The sequence below is a fragment of the Pholis gunnellus genome (genome assembly GCF_910591455.1).
Source record: "Pholis gunnellus genome assembly, chromosome: 17".
Classification (NCBI taxonomy): domain Eukaryota; kingdom Metazoa; phylum Chordata; class Actinopteri; order Perciformes; family Pholidae; genus Pholis; species Pholis gunnellus.
Genome location: NC_136544.1, coordinates 100,551 through 117,901, shown reverse-complemented (window position 1 = coordinate 117,901; position 17,351 = coordinate 100,551).

Sequence of the window (17,351 nt, the reverse complement as noted above, 5' to 3'; positions counted from 1 at the left end):
GGCCTCTGCTACATAAGTTTAAACCATTCTTTCAAAAATATGTCTTTTGTGAGTCGTTCAAAATACAAAATTTCTAGAGTGCACTTTTAATATGCATCTGATGCCTTTATCACTAAATGACTCCCACAACTTGTTGAAAGTCAGTGTGTTGGGGGATTTTTCCTTTAAGTGTCATAGTTTTGCGCTTCAGACACAACTCTGATCTTGTTCAGTGACTCATCAAAAGCGAGTGTCTGTGAGAGAACGGCACTGTACTTGCTTTGTGTTGTTGAGTTCTCCTGTATCATACTAGCATGTAAGCTAAAATCCAAGATGGCGTCAACATAAGTGAAAAGCTGTAGTAATATACTGTTTATTAGCCTTTCTGTCTTATTTGTGTATCATTAAATCAATCGAACACACAGTACTGTCCAACATCTATCTGTGGATATGCTGCTTGTCTAACCCGGCTAACTTTTCCGACTTGTTGTACTGGCACGAGGTCAACTCAGGAGTCATGTCATTCCGAGCCGCTGACTTCCGGGGTAAATGGAACGCAACATTAGCATTGTGTAAAGAGTGAAAAAAACACTAAAGATGCACGGCGTTCTTCAAAAAAAGCTCCACCGATTTAGCATCGCGCTCGTTGTCAGACTTTGAAAAAAAGGACAGATGCCACAGAACTAGAGATATTGTCTTTTATTATTTCGCAGTCTTCTTCCTCATCCAACATTACCCACAATGCGACTGTTCGGTAGGAGATTCAGGTGTGTGTTATGCTAGCATTGGCCAATGTAGCCTCAAGCTAACATGGTGCAGTTCGTTGTTAATTGGGCAGGTTCATATTTCCAAGAGTGCAAGAGTAAGTGTTTGTTGCTTTTGAGGGATGCATGTACACAATAAACTGATTGAACATATCCTGATGATCAGATTATTTGGATTTAAAGTTGACCATGTCCTTATGTTGGAAGTATTTCAATTGGGGCCGAGGCTAAATTTAAGAAACATGTTATTCGGAACATAGATATGAACATATGGTACGGCGATGTGTAAAAAGATTGGATAAGACTTTATCTTGATGTCAAAGACCACCAGAATTATCAGCCTATTTAACTCGATTTGATGGAAATGTATAGAAGTAAGAACTTTACGGTACTGCACATTTGTCTCCACGTAATCACGTAGATCAATAGATAGATGGATGGACGGACAGACAAATAAATACCTCAGCAAATGAAGCAGCTGATTGTTAAAGAAAAAAATATATATATTTCTTAGGAGTGAACCAGATGTTTGCTTTTTTTTTTAAGCGAGCGGCTGCAATCGGCCGAAACTGCCTGTTTTGAAATACCTGCACAATTGCTGGGTTTGCAGACATTATGGTTGTTATTGGCTCTAAATAATAAAAGCCCTTTTTTAGCGGCTGCGTCCCCCCCCCCCCCCAGTCCAAATAAAGTTATATATGGGCGATTGCTCCCCCCCCCCACACAGAAGGCTATGTTGAGCGCCGGCCGGGCTGCAGGTGAGCTGTAATTAAGCAGAAAGCAGACATTATGGAGCAGAAAGAGCTGCAGGGAGATGCAGCGCCGCAGTTTTTTTTGCCATCTGATCCACCAGCAGTAGACACGTTGCACAGTCTGAAGCTGGCCAAGCAAGCCTCTAATTCACTCCTCCTCTCTTTCTCTAGCGCACACACACACACACACACACACACACACACACACACACACACACACACACACACACACACACACAGATACACATACACACTTGCAGATACCTTCACATTATCCATGTGTCTGCCTGTTCCTTTTTTTCTTTTTTTTACAGGGAAGAGGATGGAATGCAATCTGTATTTCAGGAAGAAAGCAAGGCAGAGAAGAAGAAGAAGAAGAAGAAGAAGAAGAAGAAGAAGAAGAAGAAGAAGAAGAAGAAGAAAGGGAGGAAAGCGCCACCTCATCATTCTCTGATCGGACCTCCAGCTCTGATTGGATCCTCAAAGCGTCACACAAAACCAACACACACAAATCCTATACACACACACACACACGCACACACATTTAACTTTTGTTCCAATGTGTTTTTGATGAAAAGAACATATCGCTCTCATTTCAGCAGCAAACAACACAGACTCATGTTCATTCAACGATAACGTGACTATGTTCACTATATTCAGTTGACAATCAGTAAGCAACCTTCCTTTTTGTCAAGTTTCGGCATGTAAAAAACTGAAACACACATCCTGTATAGAAAATAGTTTTTAAAATGTTGCTTGTGTAAGCTGCCTCCAGACATGGTTAATTCATGCATTACAACAAAAACAGAAATCCTAAAATATTGCAGACTCTTGTGTATGTTGGTAATGCTAATACCAGTGCTAACACCATCTTTGAAGCGACTGTGGCTCCTCTTCACTATATCAGTTTTAAAGGTGACGTTATATCAAATTGTGTTCAATGCTCCTTTATGCTGCCCCCAGGTGATCCAAAAATAATCTGTTATTAAGTGTTTAATATTCGTTTTCTGAAAATACTGCTTAATAAAAGTGTGTTTGATCGAAAAGTATATTTGGAGGTAGCTTGACCACCCTGAATGCATTCCAATAAATGATGCACTTTTGTTAATAAACCAAAACTTAGACATTGTTCATCTTTTTATGTTTAGATAATGTAGAATTGTGAGAATATGTTGAAAATAAATGACTGCCTCCACTTATTGGATTCATCTAGTAAACATGCATGTTGAGAATTTGTACTTCTAAATCTATACTTCATGCAAGGGGTCAATGGGAATCCCGCTGTAATGGAACACTAATGTCTAATTTCCACCACAATGTTTGGCTTGACTCGACTCTTATTGTGCAAAAAATTTTGCAAAAAATCTAGCTCTTGCTAGATATTTTCATCGACACCCAAACAGAAGCACGTCTGCTCTCCATTAATTGACCAAAGCGTAATTTTGCGGATTGCCGTTTAAAAAAAAAATTGGTTGAGTGAATAAAAAAAAAGAAAGTTATTGACAGTAATTTGGCTTTACAAAAAATAGCTTGTTTCTGTAGGATGTCTTGTGTCGCGCTAGTGAATATCCTCTCTGACAAATCAGTAGTCTGCAGTGTTATGACTCCAATTATAGTATATGATCAGCCCTAATGGAACCTCAAGCAAGGTGGTAGCAAAAAATAGGTACCCTGTACTAGGTAGCCCACTATCTACACCTTTTTCCAATGGGAATCCAAGACGTGATAAGTAAAAGGGGTCAGTTGGGTGGGCTGATCACATATTTGATCAATCATCTCCATGCTGGCACTCCTTCTCTTGGATTATTCCAAACATGAAGTAAAGAAGCATGGAATCAACCATCACAAGATCCAGTGTTTCTAAATGCAACATGAAACTATGCTGTTTGGAATGAAATGGGTTTGAAGTTCTTGCACTTCTGATTTCAAAAATAGCTCTAATTGTTGCAGGTTAAAACAGTCCAAAAAAAGAGATGCTAAAACATGAGTTTTCTTTCAACATTTTGTTTGCACATGCTCCATGGATAAATGAGGGTCGAGATGTAGTGCAATAAACTAGTGAAAATAGTTTTTTCCTTCTGTGCAGTCTGGACCAAACATGTTGTTGTGGAGCTGATAATTGAGCCTGTTTTTTTTCCAGGGTAAAAAATTAAAGAGTACGGAATCATGTGCATTTGCTCTATAAATGTACATAACAGCTTTGATTCCTAAAAAGCCATTCCTAGCAAACATTGCATTCACAGAGCTGTCAGTAATTACTTGTGAGATGATTGGCTGGTTCAGAATTTGTAAGGTCAGATCAGTTCTTACAGGCAGAACATTATGTTTGACCCCAGAGAAGCTACACACACATACATATATACGTATGATCTAATTAAAGCACATTGCCAAGCTGTGTAGCAATAAAAGTCTGAATGATCAGTGGAGCAAAATTTTCTACTCTGTAATTTCCAACATTTGCCTGGCAGAGCGGAGCTGGAGAAAAAACATGGAAATGTTTGGGATTCCTGCACATGAGGACGGGAAGAAGAGATTGAAATTATTTAATTATCCTCAAAGGTCAGATACGAGGTACCAACCCCTTCTCACTCCCAACTCGTCAATTGCCCAAGCGCCCAAATACTGTCGCTTGCTTGGCGTCTGATATAGACACACTGAGGCACCCTTTCGTGTCTGTATGAGACACACCAGGGTTTTAAACTAACTCCAATTTAAACCCATCTGTGTCAGTATTAGAGCAACTAAACATAGTACAAAGATTGCCAAAGACCATGTAAAGTGGAGGTCGAGTTGGATGTATGGGTCACACAAACACAGAATTTCATCCAGGAGACTGCTGTTCCTGTCCCATGTGAAACTAAGTAAACATTACGACTTATTTTACCATAGTTTCGATTCGCAACGTATGTACTGAACTAACGTAAGTTCTGTAACAAGCGTACTAATTCATTTAACAAATATACTTATTTTAGCCCAAACTAGGAACGTTTCATAAACCTAACCCAGTAAACCTAAAAACTAAGTAAACCCAAATTGGAAGTTTATTTTAACAGACACTGTATGCATGTAACGGACGAAATCTGTACATTTCCAATGAACACGGAAGTTTATTTTGAAAAGACACTATCCATTTAACAAACGGAAAATGACACGTTGTCCGTGCCCCGTCCAAAACTGATGCTAGAGGGGGACCAAGAGCATCATAGTTTGAAGCGTAGGGCCACTGACCAAGCGCAGTTATATGACGAGCTTGGACTGAGAATGTGTTGGAGGTAGCGAGGAAAATTTTGATTTAGTAAGGTTAAACCAATAAAATCAGCATAGAGATGGCTCAATCAGCTATTACATGGACTATGTACCAGGGTGCTGGCAGGGTAAAATCTGTTTATCGTCCAGTCCAACTGATTCGGAAGTTTCCGTTCTCACAATGAGCTTCAAGATCAGGGTTGCAGTGGATGTGTGAAAGGACGCACACATAGTCTAGAGAGAAAGCGACATCAAGGCAGAGAGACAACTGTCAACAAGCTGTGAGGCTTGCTTCACTTTTACCTGTTAATACGTTTGACACCTAGACGTCAATACACAACCTCGCACCTTGTGAAGACAGTTATTGACATAATGCACTCAAATGCCTGACCCCAACCCTTACCCTAACCCTAAGCTAAACTTAGTTCTAAGGTGGACATTAAAACCAAGTTTGAACTCTCATACAGGCCTTTGAAGGTCTGTTCCAGAAGTTAGGTGTGGACAAAATGTCCAATCTTTCCAAAAATGTCCACGCCTATGCCTTCAGCTGTGAAAAGTGGGTCTTGAGTTCTTTTAGGATGGCTGTTCGTGTGTTGGCCTGATTTTGGGTGCATTGTTCTGTTTTTGTCTTTGTTAACTGCTGAGATAATAAAATGACTGAGGAGATGAAAATCATTGATGTCATTGGCTGGATTTGAAATAAACCAGCCAACCAGCTAACTGTGGCATTTGAATTTTAGAAATCTAAATTCAGAAAGTTGACAAAAGGGAAAGCATTTAAAAAAAGAAACACATTTTTCTCTCTCTTTTCTCTTTATGACACAAAAGCTGTGTGATACCATCTCTGCCACATCATCGCCACAAAGCCGTCAGTGCCACGGACCAAGTTGGGCTGCCACTGAAAAGTGAAAATTCCACAAAATGGCTCTGGACCTGAATTCAAAAGCTGTGATTAACGCAATAAAAATAAGACCCGTCTCTGTCTATGCTGTATGAATAATTCAGCTCATGATTACGGATTGCTTGAACCTTGACCCTTGACTCCCACCGTAAAACATCCCCAACCTGTTGTTTATGTAGAAATGTGTAGATTACAGTCATTGAGTCTGGGCATGCTTTAAATATTTACTCATGCCAACGCAGCGTCCCTTCCATTCCAGGCAAATGGACAAATGACAAATGAATGGCTTTGCGCTGTGAGTTAAAAGTGTTTTTCCTTTAGGCCTTATATTACTGCAGAAACAGCTGCTGTCATTACTGGTACTTCTGTTTCTGTTGGTAATATTACCATCACTGATGAAAGACGGATAAGTGGCTGTGAAGTACAGCACTGCTGAAGGCTGTTCTTCACGAGACAGTCTCACCTGTTGGTTTCAATGAGGTGGTTAGGCAAGGGTTCACTTTAGCGTTTTGTCTTTAAATCCATGAAAACTACGTATTACTACTTACAGATGTACTTTCTGCCTCGGTAAGGTCACGTTACTTATAGCGTTTGCACTGAACATTAGCATACTGTATACTGGGCCTTGCCAAATGTCAGACCACAGTCCGGACCTGGATCGAGTGAATGTTCTGTTCAGACCTATGTGACCAATTTCTGATAAATTAATAATAATAAATAATAATTGTAATGGGTACCCCACGGTAGATATGTATGGAGAATGTGGCCTCAGCTAATCAAGTTAATACAGCCAAAGCTTCTCTCAACTGAGCCAATCCAATTGATTTTTTACCGTGTGTTGACAGTTACTTATATTATGACCAACCAGGATTTTTTTTGTAAACCTAACTAAGAAATATTGCTAGTAAGGGTGTTATTATGATTTTAGTCATACATGTGATTTTTTTTGCCATCTGGACCCCAGGTTGGGAACCATTGAACTGAATGAGGCACATTTTTAATTACTTTATTCAGAAGATGTCTTGTTTTCTTTTACTTGGAATTTAAGCCTTGGGTTCAATTGTATTTAAAGATAGCCATTACAGTTCAGTGACTTACAAGACAACTTACACATTGTTGTGTCATTCATCTGCCATTTGGTGAGATGCAGAGAATTATCATTCATCTCCTGAATGTGGGTGTATACTTGCCAAATAAGCATCTTAAGCACTTAGTGTTGAAACAGAGCACACACACACACACCCACACCCACACCCACACACAAAACACTTAAGTGATGGGCGGCTGTCAGTCCAGGTGTTAGTGCTGTTTGCTTTCAGCCGCTCATCTTTAAGCAAAAGCAGGTGACGGGTGGGAGGGCCGAGGATAGGAAGAGGGGGACCGTAAACATTTATCTCGTGTTGCCCCCAGCTGTTTCTCCCCTGGGAGCAAGGTTCTTCTTCACTAGAGTTTCCCCGACTGTGTCGTTAAAAAAAGATTGTGCAGAAGCGAGGAGGCGGGTGGAAGAATGTGGAAGGGAGGGATGGACGCAGGGATGACAAGCAGGACGCAGAGAGGAGGAATGGAAGGACATGATTCAATCACTCCCAATAAATCACAGTTACAGATGGAGATGTCTGAACAGGAAACAGCTATACCCATGTATTATTATCAGAATGTCTGAGACCCTCCTCCATCAATATGATTGGCTGGATGAAATCACCTGTTGTGTAACTCTAAGTATGTGCGTTTTCACCTTTGCGAGGTGGAAGTGAGGGGTAACGCTACAACGACTGCAGAGCGGATCTGTTCTGGCAGAGCGTGGCTAAAGAACTAAATGGGCCTCAGAATGCCTTCAATTTTCAAAAACAACACAATTAACACTCTCAAATTAGTTCCCACTTGGCTCTGAGTCCTTATTGGCTTGTCTTGAGTGGAAGTTGTCCTGGCGGGTCCACTCCCTCGAAACATTTAAAATTCCTCATACATTTTATTTTCAACCCTCTAGTTTGGTTCTAGGTTTCTAGGCACTGAAGGAGCCGCACTGGTGTATGTGTGTTTTCCTTTTCGATTTGTGTTTGATCCTATGATAATTGAAGATATTTTTACACCCCGCCTCCTACACTGGGATTGGCTGAGGGAAGATTAGTGGCCCTGAAACTGTGTCTAAAAGCATTATGACCTGTGTTACAGCTACGAGCCAAACAAGCACTTGAAGAGCTTGTTATGTAGCATACGACCAGAAAGGCAAATTCAGGGAAATAAAGTGACATACATTTCATGAATATGTATATCATCAAAACATATGTACCCATATCTACATTTTAACAGCTTGCTATCCTATCCCACTACTTCTGGCACCTTTGCTCAGACCAGTTGAAAGTTTCGTGACGACATCTTGCACAGTTGTGACGCTCTGCTTCTACCCGACAGCTCCTAGGGACAGAGGGTGTCGTATGCTGTACAGATTGTAAAACCCCTTGAGGCAAATTTAAGTTATATAAATAAAACTGACTTGACCTGACAGGTGCTCGTGATTATTAACCCTTATGTGCTGGGCTTATGTTAAAATAAAAAAGCTCAACAACGGGGAAGCGTCACAGAGAGGCAGGGAAGGCCAAGAAATATCTACATATACAAAATCACACACTTGAAGATATTGAAAAAAACAATTAAAGGAAACAGGAGAGAAGACTGTGTAAAATGAGGGTGAGGAGAGAGGAAAGGCGCGAGGTGGCGGAGCATGTAGAAAATTGACGGAGGGAAGAGGAAGGTAAGAAGGATGAAAACATGAAGATGGAGATGAGAAGACAACAAGATGAGGATTTAGAGAAGACAAAAGAAGAAAAAAACCAGATTCAAAGTTAGAAAAGAGCGTGTGTGTCCTCGGCTGGACCGACTGAAATAGAAGCAGTCATTACTCACTGCACTGCAGTGACTGTTAACTGACTGACTGACTGTCTGTCTGATTGTCTGACTGTCGGTCCGATTGATCTTCTGGAAGTCTGATTGTCTCTCTCTTACTGACTGTCTGACTGACTTTCTGTGCCGCGTTCATAACGTCCTGTGGTCAGTTAGCAGCGAGGCAGACTGCAGGGTGGAGCTGCCTTCACTGTAACCACACACACACATATACACACACAGATGTGATTTCCTCTTGATCTGGATCTGAACTGTTGGCAGCCGAAACCTAACTAAGTATTTTACCATCTTTTCCTCAACCTAACTAAGTAGTTTTGTTGCCTAAAGCTAACAAAGTAGTTTTGTTGCCTAAACCTATTTAAGTTGTTCCGTTACCTAAACCGTAATGAGTTGTTTCCCGTGAAGACGGAAGTTTACTTTGAAAAGGTGGTATCCATTTAACGAGCAGATATTGAAACGTGTGGCTCGACTTTCGTAGGAAAATTCACAAAAAATTTGAAAGATTAGATCAATTATAATAGCTTTAGTGATGCTTTAGAGCGCTATAATCACATTAAAAGCTATCCAATACTTTGATTTATGACCAATTACATGCAAAACTAATGCTATTTCCATCAGCTTCAGCTGTACTTGTTGTTCAGTGCTATGTAGCAATGTTAACTAAGGAGACATCTAAACATAGATTTCAGTTATTGGGGGTTGATGTGACTCAGAGGTTAATCAGAAGTCAGTTAAACTCAGCGTCTCATCTAAAGTAAAAAGAGGAAAGCAGACAATAGATTTAATACAGTTGTACTTCCAGATGTTAGCTGCCTTTTGGCGTAAATTTGCACCCATGCGTGTTTGGGCGCAAATTTACAGACAAGTAATGACAAGACACACTGATGTGTATAGAGCGAGCAGATCTTTCTTTTTTTTCTCGCAAAAGAAAGTAAAGTAATTAATGTGAGGACAGAATGGCAGTGGAGTGCAAGTAAATGCAGAGATATGATTATGTCGGGCACATTTTAAAACTCTGGACGCAAACAGCATGAACTTAATTCGAATTTGGGGGAATTCGATGGATCTGAAGTAAATTTCACGGTGTGAGATTCAACTGTACTAAACTGCGCACGTGCATTGAATTAAACTGTGCTTGACTGTACAGTAGCGAGCAGCCACTTTGATGTCGCCCTGTTGTCGACTTTGCACTTCCTCTCAGGTTGTAAAAACCTGAACACACAGCTGTCTGTCATCACACACAGCGAGACAGCCTCTGTGTGTGTGTTTGTGTTTGTGTGTGTGTGTGTAGGTGTGTGTGTGTGTGTATGTGAGAGACAGAGAGAGAGGGAGGATGAAAAGCATAGCCTACCTGCTGCTTTCTCATTACTACCTCAGCAATGGTTAAGCATGTGTGTGTGTGTGTGTGTGTGTGTGTGTGTGTGTGTGTGTGTGTGTGTGTGTGTGTGTGTGTGTGTGTGTGTTTGTGTGTGTGTGTAATGGGCTCTTTATGAACGGAAGCTATTGGCTGTTTGAAGTTTACGCTACTGGCAAAGAACGGAGAGGAGAGCGGTTTTGGGTTTTATGCAGAGTATGTATGTGTGTGTGTAAAGGGGCCTCCCGCTAATAATAATTTACTGCAAGCATGTGTACGCTAGGAAAGGGAGGTTTACACCTAATAATCGCGTTTCATATTGGTGTGTATGTGTTCGTGTGTGTATGTGTCCTTAATGCTAAACAGGAACTGACCACCTGTTGATTGGCCATTCTGGGTCTGCTATTGTGTCCTCCGGCATACTTGCGATGCACACGCTCCATTACTGTTCTCTTTGGCTTTTTTAAAAGAAACTAAAGCAACGACTTCCACAATGGACACATAACTAAGGAATATGATAATAGCCCAGAGTGTAGGATTGCTGATTCCTTTTCTTTTCTTAAACTGCTGAGAAGCTAATGACAAAGTGAGGACCATCTCGTGGACAGACAGACAGACTGATACGGTTCTAGTCCACCCTGCACTAATTGCAGAAAGTTAGTTGAGGAGATTGATACCACAATGCTAAATATGATGTTATCTCCGACAGCCGGTTAGTTTAGCTTAGAACAAAGTCTGGAAATGAGAAAGTTCCAAGCCCTATGCTGTCCAAAGGTAAAAACATAATAATTATAATAATAATAATAATAATAATAAGGACCTCTAAAACTCTCTAAATCAGGGTGTCTCAAACTTTTTGGGGCTAACTTAAACCAAACCAAACTCGAACAGTTGCCATATTTTCTCAATTTAGCTAGTTTGGGCTTAGCGTCACTTGACCCCAAACAGTCGGGTTGAACACTATTATCCCAGTTGTTCCCAAAAATGCTGAGCTGAACCTAAAAGTTGTAACATTTCACTCGAACTGTATCTCATGGCAGGACATTTCTGAAGTTTTGTCTATGTTTTAATTGGAATATTTCTGACTTCATCAACCATAAACCATATTACTGTCATGTCTTTCTGCAGCTGGTAATAAGTTAACCATGACATGAATATTGTATAACTTACATTTATGTATATAGGTCTTTGTTTATTTTCTATCTATCTTTGTTCTGCTTTGTTGTTCTTAAAGTCAACCCTTTGTGAAAAGCAAAAACCAAGGTGAGGTTCCTTACACATGTACACAAACGTTTCCAATAAAGCTGATTCTGATTGTGATATAGCCAGTGTGTGTGGGGGTGTGGGGGTGTGAGTTGTGTCTTGTCATGCGTACGTCTCAGGGTTACATTTGTGGAAATAGAGGTGCTGTGAGACGGACGAGCGACAGACATTAAAAAAAACGTATAGAAAGACTTCAAATTGCCTTTAATGATGTAATATGATAATGATGTGTGTGAGAGGGTAAAGTGCAGACTACTGACTACGCTCTACTGCCACCTGCCACCTACTGGAATTACTCACACAGACAGAGAGAGAGAGAGAGAGAGAGAGAGAGAGAGAGAGAGAGAGAGAGGGGGGTGGGAATCAGTTTAATCTCAAAGAACATTATGAAGGAATTTCCTGGGTTGAAAGAGATAGAGCGAGAGGCAGTGTTGAGATAAAGGGCTTGTTAGTCCCCAGTCTTGTTTTCTCTCTTTCTCTCTCCCTTGGAAAAAAAACCCATATAATTGAAGGCCTCGCTTTGGTTTGGGAAGCGAGAGGAGGGACGGACAAAGACGGAGACGCAGTGATGGAGAGCGAGAGAGAGGGAAGCCACGTCCACATGTATGACTCACTCTCCTTCCCTCCCCCTGCTCTATAACTCTTCCTCTATGACACTCTACCCCTCTCTCTCTCTCTCTCTCTCTCTCTCTCTCTCTCTCTCTCTCTCTCTCTGTCAACAAGGTCAAACTGAACTCAGAGCTGCGCTGATTTTCCCGGAAAATACTTCCACTGGTACTAATTATTGATCCTACTATTGATAGCAGTAACAGTAAATATCAATATCCCCTGGAATAGTAGCATTAGGAGTATCAGTAGTAGTATTGACAACATTACTACTAGCAGCAGTATAAGCACTCCATGTAGTAAAATGTGTCTGAATGGTAGGGGCATGAGTTAGTCAGACACTAACACACATACATTATCTGATTTTGATGTGCTCGCCAAGGTAAACTCAGACAGGCTTGTGGGGGGGTCTGGCATCTAAATACATGTGTCCGCTGCAAATGCTACATGCTCTTTTTGGTAACTACAAGAAAGCTGCAACAGAAGGAAAAAGACAAAATTAAAAAGTGGACAAAATCATACAAGCGCGTGTGTGAGGTTAAAACCGAAAAAAGATTAAGGCTGGGAAAAATGTCGTGTAGATACTGTAGGTGAGAGTAATAATAAGAGGACCGTGATGGGCGTTTTCTTTTTTTTCAAAAACTTCACATCAACATCAACCTTTTAGTCTGCCTTTGACCGTCCCTACCCCATCTACTGGCATCAAAAAAGGAAGGCCCGCCTCTTGCTCAATCTGATTGGCTGCTTGGGCCAAGTGTGCCTGGCACTGAAACTCTTTTGCACGTCTAAAAACCGCGATGCGGTTCCACAGAAAAACAATTGTTTTTGAGGGTGACGCGTTTCTAGACTCGCTTTGTCAGTGCATTGAGTCCATGAAAAAGCGATTCCCACGGTAAACGCCTGTGTGCTCTCTCCGATTGGGAGCCCCGTTTCTACCCGTTAGTCATTAGTCATCACAACACGCAACCGATTTGCAGTCTTATAATACTGTTAATAAGACATTTTATTGAAAGATGTTCTCTCGTCCCATAGCATTTGTTGCGGCTTTTATCGTCTTTTCATAGTTTTTTTACACCCATGCAGCACATTTTCACACATTGGCTTTCACACTAGTGACTTTACATATTCCTCCCATCCATTCATTTGACTTCTGTTGACTTACACTTTAAACAACTTTTTGTTACGTACACCCACATGTGTCCTGTTTTTATCACAGTTGTGTTTTTTATGTAGGGTATGTATTTGTGTGTGTGTGTGTGTATGTGTGTGTGTCTAAACCTTGTGCTTGTGTACAACCTACAGAGCGGGCTGGAAACAGGAAAGAGGCCGTGTGCCGCAAAGTTTCATTAAAAAAAACTATTGAGACGCATATTCTGAAAGCGCAGTATACATGTCCAAAGAATGCTCCTAAAATCGGAATAATACCGACATATCCCACATGTCTTAATTGAAAATGCTGCATTCGGAATAAGCCCTGATTCAGAATATCTAAAGGGAATATGCTGTTCACACATAAAACGTATCAACTTCCTATTACTGTCACATTTGGAATAATAGTGGAACATGAGTGTGAACGCAGTCATTGTGATCATCCACCCCTTACATGTTTCACGCTATCCCGGTAAGTTGTAATAAAGTCAGTTTACCCCAATATGTGAAATCTTTATGTTCTAGAAACCGACACAGTTGACTGGTGAGTGATGCTGTAGAGTTTGGTGACAGACAGACGGGGCAGTATCTTTCTTACGGCTGTAAGTCAGGAGAAGGAGACCACAATCACAATGCAACGTCTGAGTGACGTCACCCATCTGTAGCCAATTGCATGCTCGCAGTAAATGTTTAGAATGCTTCTTTTGCAGGGGCATGTTGGCTCAGCTGCGGGACGAACACTAATGTGGCAATCAGTCCAGACAAAGTGTCCTCATGCGCTAAGAAACGGGGACATCGGGGACTGAAAGGTAGAGAATGAAATGAAGAAGGAAAGTCCTGATTAAGGGATGTGTTGCATTAAGAAGAAGTGAAGTGAAAGAAGTGAATTAACAAATGGAAAAGCAGACCGGGGGAGTGACTCAGAAGAGAGAGAGAGAGGAATGTTTAACACACTTTTATGTCTCTCTGTTGCACTCACTTTCTCTGTTACCCAACATGCAAAGAATATCAAACCCATCCCCCCCTCCTCCTGACACACACACACATGCATGGGGAGCAGACAGGCTGAGGATGGAAACTATGAGCACAGCACTGCTGCCAGACAGCAGAGAGAGAGAGAGAGAGAGAGAGAGAGAGAGAGACGGTCCACAGATGGGAAAATATCCAGTAATGCTCCGTTCTTTTCTGCTCTGCCTTCGATTCGAATGAAAGGGAATGATCGTGAACGTAGTGAGGTTTTGATATCGCGGATGCGGTGGCATTATACATTAGTTTGTGAGTTGAAATCAAGTCATGACACGGCTACACGTCCAGATAGCCCCCCTCCCCCCACCAGGATGATAATGATAAGGTGCCACCTAATTGCCGTGAAAAACTAACACGCAATCAACGTCTTTTCATTCGAAGAGAAGGTTGAGTGTGGTGATACAATACAAACACACACGTCATGAATCGTCCACTGACGATGCTGGTTATTGTAAAATGCTCCGATAAATACATTTGATTCTTGCGTGTAAATTATTTCACATCGTAGCATGTACGTTATCTGTCTCTGCTTTTATCTTTTCTGACCTGAATAACAAATCTAATGTAAAAAAGTTATCAAGCATTTAGGGGTGTTTGTATTCAGTGGACACGTGCCTGCCAAGAGTGAGTTTAGCAAAAACACACAGACACACATACTTGCACCCACTCCGGGGATCCATTAAACCTCCATGCGGCTGCGATACACGAGTGCTGTTCAGGCCCGGTCAGAGAACAGGCCCACAAAAGTGCAACTGTGTAACATGGATTGCTAATGTAGCAACGTAGCATCATCCGCTATGATGGAGATGCAAAATGAAGAACTGTGAATGTGATCAAATTGGATGCGTGTGCATGCATGTGTGTGTGTGTGTGTTAATGACATGCCATAACTTCCTGCCGTCCTCCATTTCCTGGTAGTAAATCCGCAGCCTCCAGTCTCCCGTCACACCTGTGTTATGTGTGTGTGTGTTTATGTGCGTGTGTATTCTTCACCTCATGGTGCGCGTAGGCGCCATTTGGAGCCATTTAAAAAGGCAGCCCCGCTGAGAGGTGATGGTAAATTTGGATCGGGCTGATTAAGCTCGGCTAACAAGTTACGCAAAAAAATTAGAAATATGGTTAAAAAAGAAATGAAAATAGAGGGACTTATTTCAGTGTGTTGCTTCAGGTACCAGTGTTTGAGGAGTTAATACTATGAGACAGGGTTGTACAAGTCTGGAAATGTATCAACAACGGCTAAAATCACTTTGTCGACGTCTCAACAAAAGTAACAAAATGTATGTTAACTATATGTAAAAGAAGTAATCTACCAGGATCTAACATTGCTGTCAGGAGATAACAACAGAACAGAAGCTCTTTCCAAGAAGACTAAGTATCGATACCCGAGGGGCCCTTTACTGTTCAACCCATAAACTATCTTTAGGAGTGCATGCAATATATTTATATGCAATATGAATAAGGGTTGTTTTCTTGATTCTGCCGGTGGATTATGATCTGACGGAGCTGTCAACAAACATCACGGGTCAAGTGAAGTGATGCAGGATGCTCGGGCCAGTCAGACGGCCGGTAGTGGTGTAGATCGTTGTCGGGCCGTGATCCGTACGAATCAGCCCTCACGGTTTGGCACGCACGTGAACCGCGGATTAGTTACACAGTTTAACGTTAACCATCACAATGTAAAATAAAGTTCCACTGACTATCGTTAGCAGCAGATATTCAGTAAAATATGCAATCAGGACATCGGCGAAGGTCAAGTCTAACTTTATTATGAGTGTTGGAGACAAACTTGAATAAAACTTGAATAAATCTAGTTGTTTGAAGGAGATGTTTCCACAACAACATAGATATTAGGGATGAATTATGACCTGTTAACACTAGCTCTAAGCAGCTTATAATAATGAATTAAAACTACTAATGACAAGATTTGTTATAATTAATGAAATTACAAGCTTTTGTTTCTTTATCATTTGAATGGTGTGTTTTTATGAAGAAAAAAACACTATAAATTACTATAAGTAAAAGGATAACATTGAGAATTTTTTATGTTTTAAAGTGACTTCAGAGTTGTTGCAATGATTTTTGCGACGGTTGCAAAAAAAGCAAAGTCTGGAGCCGTGTAGACCAGCTGCTACACACAAACAACAAAGGGACCTGTATCTGCCAATATGGATCCGATCCGTGACGCAATCCAAACCGTGAGTTTTATGATCCGTATGGATCCTAATGGCCGGAATATATTGTATCCTCACTTCCTGTGCCATTTAAAAAACCAAAACATGACAAGTCAAGTGAGAGTGGGCGATGCTACATTCTGATCAAATAACCTCGTCCATGGTCAGAGAGGCCGGTCGGCACAGAGCTCTCAGCTATCCAGCTCCCTGCAGCTCCCTTAGCTGAACCCCCCCCCCCCCCCCCCCCCCCCCCCCCCGGCTGCCAGGCAAACCCACAGCCCAGGAAGAGGAAGAGACACAACACACACCACTTATCTACACCACCTCTGTGGTTACACACCTACTGTACCCGCCCGAACAAACAGGAGATAAGCTTCTTCTGAATCCCATCATTCAGCAGTGAGGAGATAACCGTCGAACCGTGATGTTTTGCTAACACAACTGATCTGTGATTATAATGTCATCTAAGAAAAAGTGTGTGTTTAAGATAGTTTACTGATGCTCTCCCTCCATGTGATACTGCACACTCATAGTATGTCAACGCTTTGTGGAATAAAACACTGATCTGGGGTCATTTCCTTCCTGCTCTCCCTCAGTGTATTCTGTGCTACATTAGCTCACTGTCTTTAGCCAGCAGTGCAGAGCAACACAACAGCATTTGCTTTGTTACACTTTTTTTCTTTTTTTTTGTCCCTCAAAGATTTTTTTTGCAGAACATCTGGAAACGCTCAGCCCTGCGTTGCCACGGTAGCGACCGGGGAGGTGGACAAAGTGTAAATCCGCCTCCGTCGCCGGGATGAGAGAGGCATGATGGGTAAAGCTGGATATCACAACAGGCAGGGGGGGTCTGGAGAAGAGTAAAGGGATGTCCTGACTCAAGATGAAGTGTCTGTGTGCGTATATATGTGGGGCTACTAACTTCCACATGAGAGCATGAGAGGTCACTCTGAGAGACATCACTGCTCATTCCCCTGGTAGAGGTCAAAGGTCAGCGGTGGTAAAGTGTCTGACAAGGTAAAAGCTTTTCCAGCTGCCACAGCTCCAGGCTAATTCTTTGCCGTTGGTTTTATCGACCCCTGGAGTACGACCCCTTATTTGCCGCATAAGGTGTCGTCCTCATGGCATCAGGTGAGATGTAAATAACCCCTTTAAAAAAAACACTATTCTGACTCTTCTAAATGGGTCGGGGTCTTCGATTGTCTGTCCATCTTGAGCAGTGGAACGTAAAACCCCGCTTCC